Source organism: Haemaphysalis longicornis, unplaced genomic scaffold (assembly GCF_048455015.1).
Source record: "Haemaphysalis longicornis isolate Haplotype H1 unplaced genomic scaffold, Haemaphysalis longicornis Haplotype H1 scaffold_4, whole genome shotgun sequence".
In the NCBI taxonomy this organism is placed as follows: domain Eukaryota; kingdom Metazoa; phylum Arthropoda; class Arachnida; order Ixodida; family Ixodidae; genus Haemaphysalis; species Haemaphysalis longicornis.
In genome coordinates, this window is record NW_027526361.1 from 56102661 (window position 1) to 56115795 (window position 13135).

General features: G+C 46.6%; 1 pseudogene across 1 annotated transcript in view; it reads right to left on the bottom strand.

Moving 5' to 3' along the window:
• The window catches only part of LOC144178732 (V-type proton ATPase 116 kDa subunit a 1-like), a 29568-nt pseudogene that overhangs the window by 9075 nt on the left and 7358 nt on the right, over positions 1 to 13135 (bottom strand). The window contains exons 3-13 of the transcript XR_013324056.1: positions 11662 to 11765; positions 11353 to 11481; positions 11089 to 11195; positions 10034 to 10160; positions 7745 to 7827; positions 7345 to 7438; positions 4558 to 4770; positions 4154 to 4304; positions 3361 to 3500; positions 1594 to 1742; positions 968 to 1051 (exon numbers count right to left, since the gene is read on the bottom strand). The product of XR_013324056.1 is annotated as a V-type proton ATPase 116 kDa subunit a 1-like (transcript). The remainder of the gene's footprint in view (positions 1 to 967; positions 1052 to 1593; positions 1743 to 3360; positions 3501 to 4153; positions 4305 to 4557; positions 4771 to 7344; positions 7439 to 7744; positions 7828 to 10033; positions 10161 to 11088; positions 11196 to 11352; positions 11482 to 11661; positions 11766 to 13135) is intronic.

The window sequence follows — 13135 nt, forward strand, 5'->3', positions numbered from 1 at the left end:
GTCTGGCTTTGTGCCATATTGAATGTTGCTTCGCTGTTAGCGCTTGTAGCCAACCTGGCGTGGAGCAAGAATGTCGTTTATGCAAATGAGATTGCATGTCTGCCTTTCCTGTTTATTCAGAACATAGCACCACGAGCACCATGTCCTCGTGCGTTGAAGGAGGCCGTAACTGAATTTATTTTAATTTCAACACAAGTGTCACGAGACCGATGGCTCCACTTCTGACTTTGCTTGGGAGATCATTTAAGCGAAGCTGCTGGAGTAGTTAACCAAAATTCACAAGAACGAATTTTACTTAGGATGTTTGAGTATTCTGTGTGCTTATTTACACCGTACTTGTCTTTTTCACGGGCCCCAAAAGTTATGATCGCATGCATGCAGCACCACAGGCCTGGGCCATTCACTGTAAATGATTGAACGCATTCGTGCGCATCAACTTCCTCAACATCTTCCTCATCATTTCCATCACTGTCACCACATTCATGTGGCGTAGCAAGCTAGGCATTTTGGCCCGGATGACATCGCCATATCTCTCTCTCTCTCTCTCTCTCTCTCTCTCTCTCTCTCTCTCTCTCTCTCTCTCTCTCTCTCCTCTCTCTCTCTCCCTCTCCTCTCTCTCTCTCTCTCTCTCTCTCTCTCTCTCTCTCTCTCTCTCTCTCTCTCTCTCTCTCTTCTCTCTCTCTCTCGCTCTCTCTCTCTCTCATCTCTCTCTCGTCTTTTTTGTGACGTATTCTACGGTTGGTCCAGGAAGCAAGAAAGTGGTTATGTAGAGACGCTTTTAACGTTGTGCCCAGCCACATCATCACCATTCTTCAAAGCTGTGCTTGTTTAGGGAACAATTTTCTGTGCAAAATAAGCTCGCGATTATTATCGTGCGTGTCTAGAAGCAGCATAAGCAATTGAAATCGTGCCAACTTGAGGAAGTTTTGAGCCAGTGCGCAACCGCGAAGCCGGCCGATGGTCTTACAGGGTCGAGGCCGAAGGGTACGGCGTCCCCAAGTAGTTCTTGTCCGGGTCAATACAACGGTCGTGTCATCCTGCAGTCTCGTTCCTGCGAGTAGAAGTAAAGCATCAGTGAAAGACTTCTTGGCGGCGGAAAGGGCACATACACGAGTAGTTTGTCCCTGTCTGGTGCGTCCCACAGCCCGCCCCTCTCTACCCACTTAGTGATCTGAAAAGAAATTGAGCGTGCCTTATGCCCGATAGCGATCTAAGGGCGCTAGGGTGCAGATTCCCGCTTCACCGCTTTTCACGGAGCTACTGGGAAGAGTTATACAAGCTGTTTAAATTTATAAAATATACATATAACGGTAACCTGCTGACGAATTGTAATATAATTTCAAACGACAAAATTTAGCCCGCCGTGCGCTGATATCTTGAATTCCTCTGCAGCTCGTTTATCTACCTGCCATGATTAAGGATGAAGTTGCTGCCCTCTCTTATAGCTAGGCGATCCATCCTTTCTCTCTGCTCGGCACCCCAGCCAATCAGCTGCGATATCGAATGCACACGCTTTGCTTGCTCCCAGCTGCCCACTTGTATCCGTGAGGAGTGCGGAGGCGTAGCACGGCCAGCAGCGAAGCGCGGTCTCACCCGTACGGTATGTTGTCCGGAGCGCGCCATCGCGATCCGAAGATGTTGACTGACTTGGAGAAGATGTCGTTGTAGATGAGACCCGTGTAGATGCTGAACAGCCCCATAAGCAGTATGATGTAGCGGCCGTTGAAGAACGTGTCCCAGATCTGCGTGGGCAACACGTTTGGTGTCTGGTTCAGCCATCGCCTGATCCTCGCATGGTCAGACAACAATGACACGCATGCGCAAAGGCTATTTTTTCGTGCTTTCATAGATGGTACCAAAGGTAGATACTTTTTCCCCTAAAATATTGGACGGCTGCGTTCGTTTCCAGGTTCCGTCGTTTTTATTTCCGGTATCATGCATGTTATCTTCGCCTCGCAAAATAGGAGAAAACCAAACTTGAGCAGGACTTCTTGCTCTTCCTTATCTTGGATATAAGGCTCTGTTCATTAAAAATGATTAATGCCAATCCAGTCAACTGCTTATCGTGGTACGGTCACTAAACATTTACAGTCGACCCCCGTTAATAGGAAGCACCACAAAAAAAAAACTTCGAATTAACGGAACTTGCAATTAAACAAAAATAACAAGCGCAGCAGTATTATTTGTCCGCAATACGCCTCCCTTCTTGATTTTGTTCAGCATATCGACTTTTCTCGCCAAGTCGAGCGGTCGACACAGGTTTCCATGATAGTTGAGACTTATCGCGAAAATCTTTCTGAAGTGTCCACCGCACATCTTCCCACGCGGCGCTATGCGCAACAGGCAAGGTTGAGGACCTGAATAGAGAGGGATGCGTATGCTGGCGCGAGTCTCAAGTGAACATCCGCTTTATCGACTGTGCTCTGCCTGAGTAGTGCAAAGCACAGCGGTGTTCGGGCGCTTAAAATTTAGAATTTTATCGGAAAATGACGGCCACCCCAATGCTTTTTATTCAAAAAAACTTCCTATTAACTGATATAATTGGTTTTAGCTTAAAATTATGGAGCAATTTCTTCCAGCGAATTGCATGGAAAATTTCCGGGGCCAAAACACTTCCAATAATTCGGAAATTCTTCCGAGAAACGGATGCCCACCTCTATCTGTAAATTAGGTTATTTTTATCCCAACGGGCATTCTATCGCAAAAAAGAGAAAATTCTAATTAAGCAACTTTAAATTATCGAGAGTCGACATATTATAAATCGATGGAAACACGCCTGACGTGTTTCATAAAATAGTGGTGGGTGCTTACGTTTACCGCGATCCACCACCTGCTTTGAAAAGAAATGCTATATCGTAATAAAGCGCAGATCATTGTCAGTGCCAACATGAAGCCAACCGCAATAACTTCGGATCAGCGCTAGATCGGCGAAGTCCACAAGGCGGTGTTCTCCAGAAACACTTCTTGCGACAAGACTAATGAAGCCACACTGCCCTCCTTTGTAGAAAAATACAACCTCAAGAATGCTATCGATTTCTAGTAGTGCACCGCTGATCATAACTGCAAGAAAAAGAAAGAAGGTCTGTTTCGCTTGGAATATGCAATATCTCAAATAAACAAAGTGCCGGAGACATTTATTTAACTTTTAATCTCCAAATTTCTTTATCCCCCCTCCCCCCCCCCCCTCAAAAAAAAAAAAAACAAGATTGTAAAATGAAACACTGCTCATTGTATTTAGCTCCCGTGCAGTACAGTCAGGCAGCGTGGCAATATTTTGTACCCGCGCTACCGAGGCTGAGTAGGTAGGTGTCACAAATGGGGAATACTGTTGATGTTTGTCCAACAATTGAGAGTCCATACCTCTCCGGCGTTCTTCACCTTCTGGAGGGCGTTCTCACGCAGAACGAGGAACAAAGCGAAGGCGAACATGATGAGGCCGTGGCCGGCATCACCGAACATCACCGCGAACAGGAAAGGAAAGGTCACGATGGCATAAGGAGCTGCATGCCAATCAATCAATCAATCAATCAATCAATCAATCAATCAATCAATCAATCAATCAATCAATCAATCAATCAATCAATCAATCAATCATCAATCAATCAATCAATCAATCAATCAATCAATCAATCAATCAATCAATCAATCAATCAATCAATCAATCAATCAATCAATCAATCAATCAATCAATCAATCAATCAATCAATCAATCAGTTGATTAATATAATCCTCATCATCATCACCCCCACCATCGTCATCAGCCTATCTACGGCCACAGCAGGGCAAAGGCCTCTCCCATAGATTTCCAATTATCCCGGTCCTGTGCTACCTGCGACCAATTTATCCCCGCGAACTTCTTGATCTCATCTGCCCATCGAACCCTCTGCGCCCCCTGCCACGCTTGCCGCAAGTATAATTAATATACTTGTAAGTTAAAGAAGCAGGCTGCCGTGTCTCGGGCAAGGACGTTTATTTGTGTGTGCGTTCCTTGCTTTTAGATGCTGCATTCTGTTGATTGTGTTGTGGAGTGGTAGGGTTGTCTTAAATTATACGCTTGCACAATCGCAGCTCTCTAGCTCAATAAGCACGCATCAGTGCACCGATGCGATATTAAAGAATGAATACACCATTAATCTCAAGCACGTGCACGAACCGGGGTTCATCTCGCGGTAGCTCGAGACCCCGTAGGCGTCCACGATGTTCTGGAAACCCCGCGTGAACTTGTTGGTGCGGTTGTACGTGGGCGGTTTTTCCGTCGTCTCCATTCGGTTCAGGATTGAAGGCACGTGGCTGTCACTGGCGTCCTGCAGCACCAAGAAAACGTCCCTCTTCACCTCGAGCAGGGGTGAACGAAAACATAGACTAAACGGTCGAACTTGGTGCGCAAGCATGTCCTCCCTTCTTCGGGCTAACGCACGTTGGAAAGAAACCGAGAGAGTACAATGGCGAGAGAAGCTGCCAACAAATTAATATTTAGAGCCTGTTCAGAAACACCGCAAAGCAACTGCTCCTCCAGCACTTCTTGTTTCCATGCAGGGTTGTAGAGAAGTCCCGTACCGTGCCTCTCTTGAGTGCCCTCTGGATCTCGCCGAGCGCACTCTGCGGGCACCAGGCCTCTGCGATGAGGCACTTCTGGGTGACGTCCAGGTTGAACTGGTTCAGCATGTGGTACACGGCCTTAATCTTGTGCACGCTGCACTGCCAGCGGCGAAGGCTGCGTGCAGCGTTCAGCAGAACCTTCGAGCGGTGGTCCTTGGCCTGGTTTAGAACCTGCATACAAGACGCACGCACGCCGCAGCAATATGAACAACAACAAAAAAAAAAAACAGCTCCGGGTTCCCTACAAGATTTGTTATAGACCGATGTAAGACTGCAAAAGCGAAGTCCTGCTACATCCTTTCCCGCGACATACAAACAAAGTAATAACAATTCTTAAACGCGATGGCTCGACTACTGTCGCACGACGCTGTCACTGCGGCGATGTTTATTTACAGGCTACTTTCTAGAGAACGAAATATAGAATTGTGGATCTGCCGGTGCCGGAAAAACGCTGGACAAGACAAAGAAGAACGCCGGACGCTCGAGCCCCAAATACTTCTTCGCAACCAATGCTGTCTTCGCGCCGTTCGCTCCAAGGCGAACCATTACGAATTTGCCAACACTTTACCTTATAAAATTAACAGGCACGATCGTTGTCTTTCCCTCCTGCGCAGATTTTTCTCCGTCGTTATGTGTAGCGAAACAAGCAGTTTCGATATCTTCATTGGAAGCGCCGAGAACAAGACACCTCCGAGGCACAGGCCTCCACCCTGGAAGACCACCTGACCTTCATCGGTGGATTTGAGGACCCCATCATCGCTCCCTGCTTGAGTTTCTTCGCGAAACGGGGGTTAATCTATACCTGTGACGCAGTATTTTAACGGGCATATTATCACAATAAAAAAAAAAGATACCTTGCTTTTGTACACTTTCGGTGACAGATAGTACTGCTAATCAACGCCCGTCTTGAACGATTTGCGCAATATCAACCAGCAAAATTCTCCTTATTACGCTTTCGTTATATTGATCCCAAATTACAGTTGAACCTCGTTATAACGAACGCTGATATAGCGAGTTATCGGCTATAGCGAACTAAATACAAACTGGTTGGTAATGCTTTATTTCAATGACACTTATTCTTTTACAACGAAACTGAACCGTGAGAGCCGCCCGCGATATCGGATATAACGAAGAAATATTTGACTAGGAAGCTGAGAAGCTACTCGGTGCAACTCCCGTAGTACGAAAGTGTGGAAGTATAAGGCCCTTTTGTTCGTGGACACTGTAAAAAAACTTCATCCTGCTCAGTGCTGTGCAGTACCAGACGAAGATCACATCCTTCATCCAATAAATAAGGACGCAGGCCTGTTTTGTGAAGTGAACTCGTTTCTCTCGTAATTTCACGTACCCCTGTTCCGGTTCATCGAGCTTGAAACGCAACAAAGATAAGGGTAAGGTTACCTTGTTTATAGTGGGTTTGAAGCCTTGAAAAATGCATTTTTGTATCAAGTATTTTTGCGCGATAGAGATTTTCGATTCATTATAGACTAGTAGCCAGTTTTTACCTCTATTGTTACAACGAATATCGGTTATAACGAACTAAGTTGCTGTCCCGATACTGTACTTCGTTATAACGAGGTTCGACTGTATTTGTTACTAGTCCCGCATGCGGTTTTAAACCATGCATGGGACATCCTCTTGTATACCTGCACTGTACAGCACGTTCCTTGGTACTTTAGAAACAAACTTTGAAACTTTGAAACTTTGACGGTGAGTAAGCCCTTATACAGAAGAGGCATGGTTAAAAAGGAGGTTGCGACACGTGACCTGAAGCCCAGTGCGAGCGCACGTAAATTCATGGCTACAAGGCGCCGCCATTGCGATTAAATCCTCATAAGGACACTTCCTTGGTCCGGAAAAACCTTACAACCATTTTAAACCTTGTCATATGTTTGAGGAGGTGGCGTTTTTTTAAACTAGAATCACGAAAACAAAATCCAGCCTCTTTCGCGGAAATACTGATGATGGCTGACATTTGCAGTTGAGATATATATTTCATGCTATGTTGATTCCGAAAAAAAAAACACGGAAAATTTTATGCAGATTAGAAAAGGCTAGCTGGGTGAGTTGGTGAAGATTTATACTAAAAAAAAATAACGAGGGCGAAGTCCTGTGCAAGAATGGATCACCAAACAGAAGGCAAGTAATCGGTGCAAATGATGAGGAGAACGGGATTGGGTAGATAAGAATGAATGCAGGCCTACGGATAAATCGTTTTTAGGGAAAGTTGAGTAACGTATTTCCTCCCTGCCCAAGCGATTTGGTGGAACTGAAACCGCGACAATTACTTCGTAAGTAGAAAACACCCATTTCCCACAATCCTGTCATATATATATATATATATATATATATATATATATATATATATATATATATATATATATATATATATATATATATATATATATATATATATATATATAGTTGAGAAAATGGTTGACTCACGATTAAAAACAAAACAGTGGTTTACTGACATTTCGACTGGAGGACCAGTTACTCAGATAAAGACTTGTCCTCAAGTTGAAACGTCAGTAAACCAGTTATTGTTTTTAATCGTGAGTCAACCATTTTCTCAACTATTTTTCTGGCTCCAAGAGAAGTTTATATATATATATATACACTATTGCCAGCTCTGCTTTCTTGTTGGCTACATGCTTTCGTCAGTCGTTACCACCTTAAACCGCTAAGCAGAATATTGGTTAACAGCTGGCTGTGTGCAAGCGACGCCCCCGTTTCTGCCCCTACCGTGTTGAGATCTTCGAGCCGGGCCATCACGCCCAGGGACATCTCTCGTCTCTCCCCTCGGTCTGTGGGTACCGCGTACCGGTTGGCGTGGAACCTGCGAGCCAGCAGGGACGTACCAATAGTCGGTGTTGGACGTACCCATTCCCTTTTGCCCATGTTGTCCTTCGCCCAGCACACTGTGCGACTACAGAAAGTTCCAGAAGTAACTTTCAATGCGTTCAAAAACAATCGTCCCGTCGCTTTGCGACATCCAGCTAATAAAATGCTGGACTCATGATATACGCCCCCATGTAGAATACCTGGATACATTGCGGTATAGGAGATTTGCTCTAGTCCATGCAGCAAACCAGGAAGCAAGAAGAAAAAAAGTCAAGCGAGGAGTAGACGGTGTGCTACGTACCCGTCGCAGATTTTTTTGATGCGGGCCTTGAGCTTCTCGCCTTGGAAGAAAATCACGAACACCGTCTTGTGCATCTGTTCGCCCTGCAGGACAGTGCGCCCACATGGGCGCGCTATTGTGAAAAGGCGAAGAAAATACGCAACGACTCGATGCGCGTAACATCGCTATTCCCCGTGCCGGTATTATTAAAAGCTATTAGTGGGCATTGATCATGCCGCTTGCTTCTTCGTAGTGGCTGTACGGCCCCTCCAGACTGTGCTACTAGAGTGGTTCGTCATAAGAATGTATTAAGAATGTATTGGCATCGCCGACGGCAGCAGGGAGGATGAAAGAAAACGCAAATAAGAAAGAACCCGCAAGTGCCATAAGAAAAATAAAGCATAACAGATCAAATGTAAAAAGATTCAGAGCCCTTTCACTCTGTGAGGAGGGATGACCAGCGAAGCTATGCCTATCGAGTGCACGAAACAAAACATGTTTGTTTGAAATTTGCGACTAAGCCTACTTCCTACCAAATTAGCTAACTGAAACTTGAAATTACACGAGTTTTATCTAGCGAACAAACAATACGTTGCTGTACGTGTCCCTCCCGCGTCGTAGGCACCTTGCCGTCTTCGTAGCACCCACACCACTCGGCCACGGAGGACAGCAGACAGGTCGCATACGGCCGTGAGTTGTCCACGTTTAAATCTCCCACCAGCACGACGGGCATATCATCGGTGTGGGCATGAAGCCTAGCTGCGCCCCTCACGCCCAAACCGGCAGCCGGTGACGTGCGCGTGCTGAGACGTGGAAGACACCGGCGAAAATGCCGCTGCGAAAACGCATCGAGCTGGACATAAATTAATTGCTAACGTTCGCGTTCCAATTAAGCGGGCAAGTTGCTCTTCATACAGAGGGAATTTTGCAGCTACTTGACAAGGTGGAACTTGAGGCAGCAGCGGCGACTGCAGCGGCGGCGGCGGTGGCTGCACGTCCTGAGGCAGCGGCTTTCCCATGGAGGAAGAACATTCCGCTGTTTTCGCGCCCATTGCTGTTTTCTCGTCGTTCGCGCGTCGTTCCTGCGAGCGAACGACACGCGTCCCCCCATTGCTGCAGCTAAAACTGCTGAAACGGCGCTAGCACCGTTATCAGCCGATTGCTCAAATTGTGAGAGGAATCGGTGGTGGCGATGGGTATAGAAATTGTGAAAGCGAAGTCGACAGAGGAATATGAGCAGAGAAGCGGTGCCGGGTAATGCGGCTTCAGCCGAATTTAAAAAATTACGCCCGTCTTCCCGCGAGGGAACCCTGATGTGATGCGACGCATCGCGGGGTTCAATTGGTAGTAACGTTGCCTTGGGTGTTTGCGCTGACGCTGGTATTGGATTGTGTCAGCCCACTCGCTGAAGGGTCCGTCGCTTCCATCACGTTTTCATCGGAAGAATCAAGTCAAGCACGGAGTCGTCAAGCAAAGGCACGCGGCGTCGAACGAGAGCGAGCGCTGACTGAACCGCCGCAGCGCGCTACCCGCTTTATATTCACAGCGCCTGAAGGAGAGGAGACAGCGGAGGAGAGTCGCGCATGCACGCACTTGCACGCCGGAACAGACGCGAGCGGAGCGAAGCGCGCGCACGCAGCTGTTGTTTATGATAATGAGACGGAGTGAGAGCGTTGCGCACAGCTGTCGGAGAGAAAAGCGGAGGAGAGGCGCGCATGCGCAGGTGGCGTGCGGACGCCGCCGACGCCGACGCCGACGCAGGAGGGACATGCCTCAGAGCAAGAAATGCGATGCATTTAAAAAAAAAGGGGGGGGGGGGGGGAGGAGGGAGGGGCACCTTCGCTGCTATACAACGGAAATTACACTGCGCTCCATGTGATAGCAGATATATAAATATATCACAATTGGAACTGTATGCAGTTCCAAATGCGATACTTCCACAACTGTAGGCTTTACGGGGGTGTAGTCCTCCTCTTCCTCTTCAGTTTAGATCTGAAGTTCAGAACATAAATTGGGTGTTCAGAACATAAATCTGGGTTTATGCGATAAATTGTATCTGAAGACTCATTCATTCCCGTCATCCACTAATGTTACAACGAAACTATTGCCCCTCTTTTTCTCTCCGTCATGCTAAGCTATCCCTTGTGTACTGACGTCAGTCAGGTTAAACACCGTTGCGTGATGCTTTGTGCATGTGGAAGAGGCATCCTCCCGCACAACATTGACGACGTCTAATGTACAGTTAAAACACAGTGGTAATTGCCCTTTTGTACCCTCTGAGAACCCGAGAGACCAATCAGTTACACTCACCGTCTGCGGGTCAAGTAGGGGGGCTTCCAGGTCTGTCCTCCGGACGAACACGTTGCCCCTGCAGACCCGCCACAGCATGCGCTCGAACGACGCGAACCGCGCTGTGGGCAGCACGCCGGCCAGGAACCTGCGCGTAGAAGGTGCGCGGGCGTGTATAAACCAGCACCGTAACCAGCAAACAGGCGTATACTACTGCCGGCAAAGCAGAGATGGAACGTGAGCAAGGGCGCGGGCTTTAACGCATTGGTGGTATACGAGAAATGGAGCACATGGTATGGGCTTACGGATGAGCGGGCGGGGGTACTAGGAATACACACATACAAGTTTTATTTTCCAGAAAATATACAGAACGGGATGGTCTCTTGGGCTAAAAGCTGCGCGTCGAGCTTGACAGGGCCCAGGAGGCCATTTGAAGGCAAGTAGGTACAAAAACGAAGAAATGTGCAAAACACTTGATACACACGCACACACACACAAACAATTACCTGTAGAGTTCTTATAAAATATACATACAGGTACAGATAGACATTGCCCCACGATTTAGAGATATAACCAAAAATACATCCGCATTAGTGGGTGTTGCTTTTCAAAAGAAAACATTTATAAGACAAGAACAACTCCCAAATACAGTCTCAAGCGTGCGAATAAGCACACGTTTTTCAAGGTCCAGAAAGGAAACAAGCAATCACTTCAATTTTGTGCAAACAACGAACGCGATTCCTTCCGACTTTTGCAACAAGCAATTTGAGAGAATTCATTCAGTACAATAGGTAGGTTATATTTCAGTGTATGGTATTTGTATAATGTACAAAAGTGTGGGATGGCCCAAGTGTCTACATTTTGTGTATTTGTATATAGCAGTCCGTCGTTTTAGTTTGGCCGTAGACGATAAGCATTTTGCAGTGTAGGTAGTGGAGAAGCAGAACGTTTGAAGCAGACGAAATCGGTACATACTATTTACAGGAATAATATTAAACTGTTCAAATGAGCCTTTCGTAGTGGTAAGAAAAGAACTGAGAACTGAGAACAATAAAGAACTGGGTTCTGTCATTTACCCCATCTGCACGTGACGTTCTTGGGGCGCGCCGTCTTCAGGGGATGGAGAGGCCGGCCTTGGGGTATTTTCATCCACTAATTCGGGCTCATTCTCATCATGCTCGTGCTGAAAGATAACAAAAGACGTGGCTATTGGCCCCTTGTGCACCTACACTCGCATCAGTATGTCCTCTATCTCCCAATTCGAATTAGCTCCCTCGCCAGTTCACGCCCGTTCGGGTGGGCTGGCCGCGGAAATAACGCAGGTCATTGGGAAAGCTGACCTCTTCGAAGTAGGCGTCCATGTTTCGGAGCACGTGCTTGAACTCGGTGAGCTCGACGAAGCTCTTCTGCAGCGCCTGGTTGTTTTGGTTGATCTCGGTCAGGTCTCCCTCCAGACGGTCCACGTTCGCCTGCGCACACCGGGCTTCACAATTCAGCACAAGCAGGCGATATGTCCGGCTTTCATGTCTCGGTCACTTGTGCCTTACTCGCTTACATAACGGCACCCATTTTATTCGGTTTGAGTACTATCCGGGTCGAAGCCAATAGAGCAGGAGCTAAGCCCAGAAGACGATGAAGTAAAACGTCACCTCGAGGTCAATCACATCCCTGGCCTGCGGCAAGCTCCGGGCATCATCCTCGTCGGCTTCAGGGATGAGCAGCTCGTCCTGGTGAAGCTCGCGTTCCACGAACCCTGCAAAACGCGCCACCACCCCCTAATACGCCCGCTGTCGGCGCAGCTTCCGAGACCAACCGATACTCTGTGCAGGATTAGAGTCTACTGACGACCGTACGAAGAATCCCAGCCGTTCACGGACGTCAACGGTGTTCTTGTGAGCATCTTCCCCTCTCATTTTAAATGCTGAAAGCATGACTCATGAAGTCGATCACCAATTTTTTCTCTGCCATGATCTGTGTTTTGTACCTCGCTCGCACTTGGCTTCTTCACGTCTCTCCCTTCACCTTTATTCTGATTTCCTCGGGACTGTCGCTTCCTGACGTGGTTCATCTTCTTAGTGGTCTTTATCCTTTTGATGGCGCTTTTCTTTTTCACGTGGTTTAACACTGGCAGCAGAATAATGCCGCTCACCAACGACCCACCCCCTAGCTGCCGCACTCCATACACGTATCTCTCGGGAGAATTTGCAACGTTTTGTGTCACTGCAGGACAGCATAGAGCATTCTAGAACCACGTTGCTCAGAATAGGGTAAAGAACCATCGTTCTTTTTTTTTTCCTGCGTGGTTAATCCCCATCTAAAATTGCTTTCTAGGAAGCTAAGCAGATTCCAGCAATAGAAAGGGTACTATTTAAGCTGCTGTTTTTAGCTTTGCTCACATATGACTCGGAAACCAGCAGCCAGACTCTATAGAGGTTCAACAAGCCTTGAACCACAGAGCCATATAAAAAACAATTAAAAAGAGGACTTATGCATATGTGATGAAAAGAACTAGACCTACAGGCACCTACAATATTATTTATTCCAAGAAAAGCGTTTTAAATGTATGTGCGGAGGTCAAGAAAAGTTGAGGGTATAAGGGTATAAAAATATACGTGTATTTATAATAATTGCAGAGTTAAAAAACTAGAAAAGTTTGTCTGTTTTGTTTATGTAAGCAAGTGAAAAATCTAACAGAGAAGCTGGAGAGCTTCAGCAACCCTCCGACAGTTCATTTACATCTTCAATGCCTCCTAATTTCCAATTCTACAAAGTGCACACTGCTGCCTCCTCGTCACCAATCCGACAATTCATTTCCATCTTCAATCCTCCTAATTTCCAATTCTACAAAGTGCCTACTGCTGCCTCCTCGTTACCAATCTTTCCTGCTGTACCTGTGTATATGCATGCGAAACAGTACCAAATTAGTCTCTATTTTCTGTCGAAACACGATTACAAATATAAAGATAATTATTAACACTTATGTGTTCCTATCGAGGTTCTAATCCTGAACAAGAAAATAGTAGAACAAGGTATTCTTTCTTGGCCTCTTGGAATCACAAGCAGCGAGGAATCCACACTCTTATTTTTTATGTCTTTAAGTACATTGACAGAAAAATGCAAAAT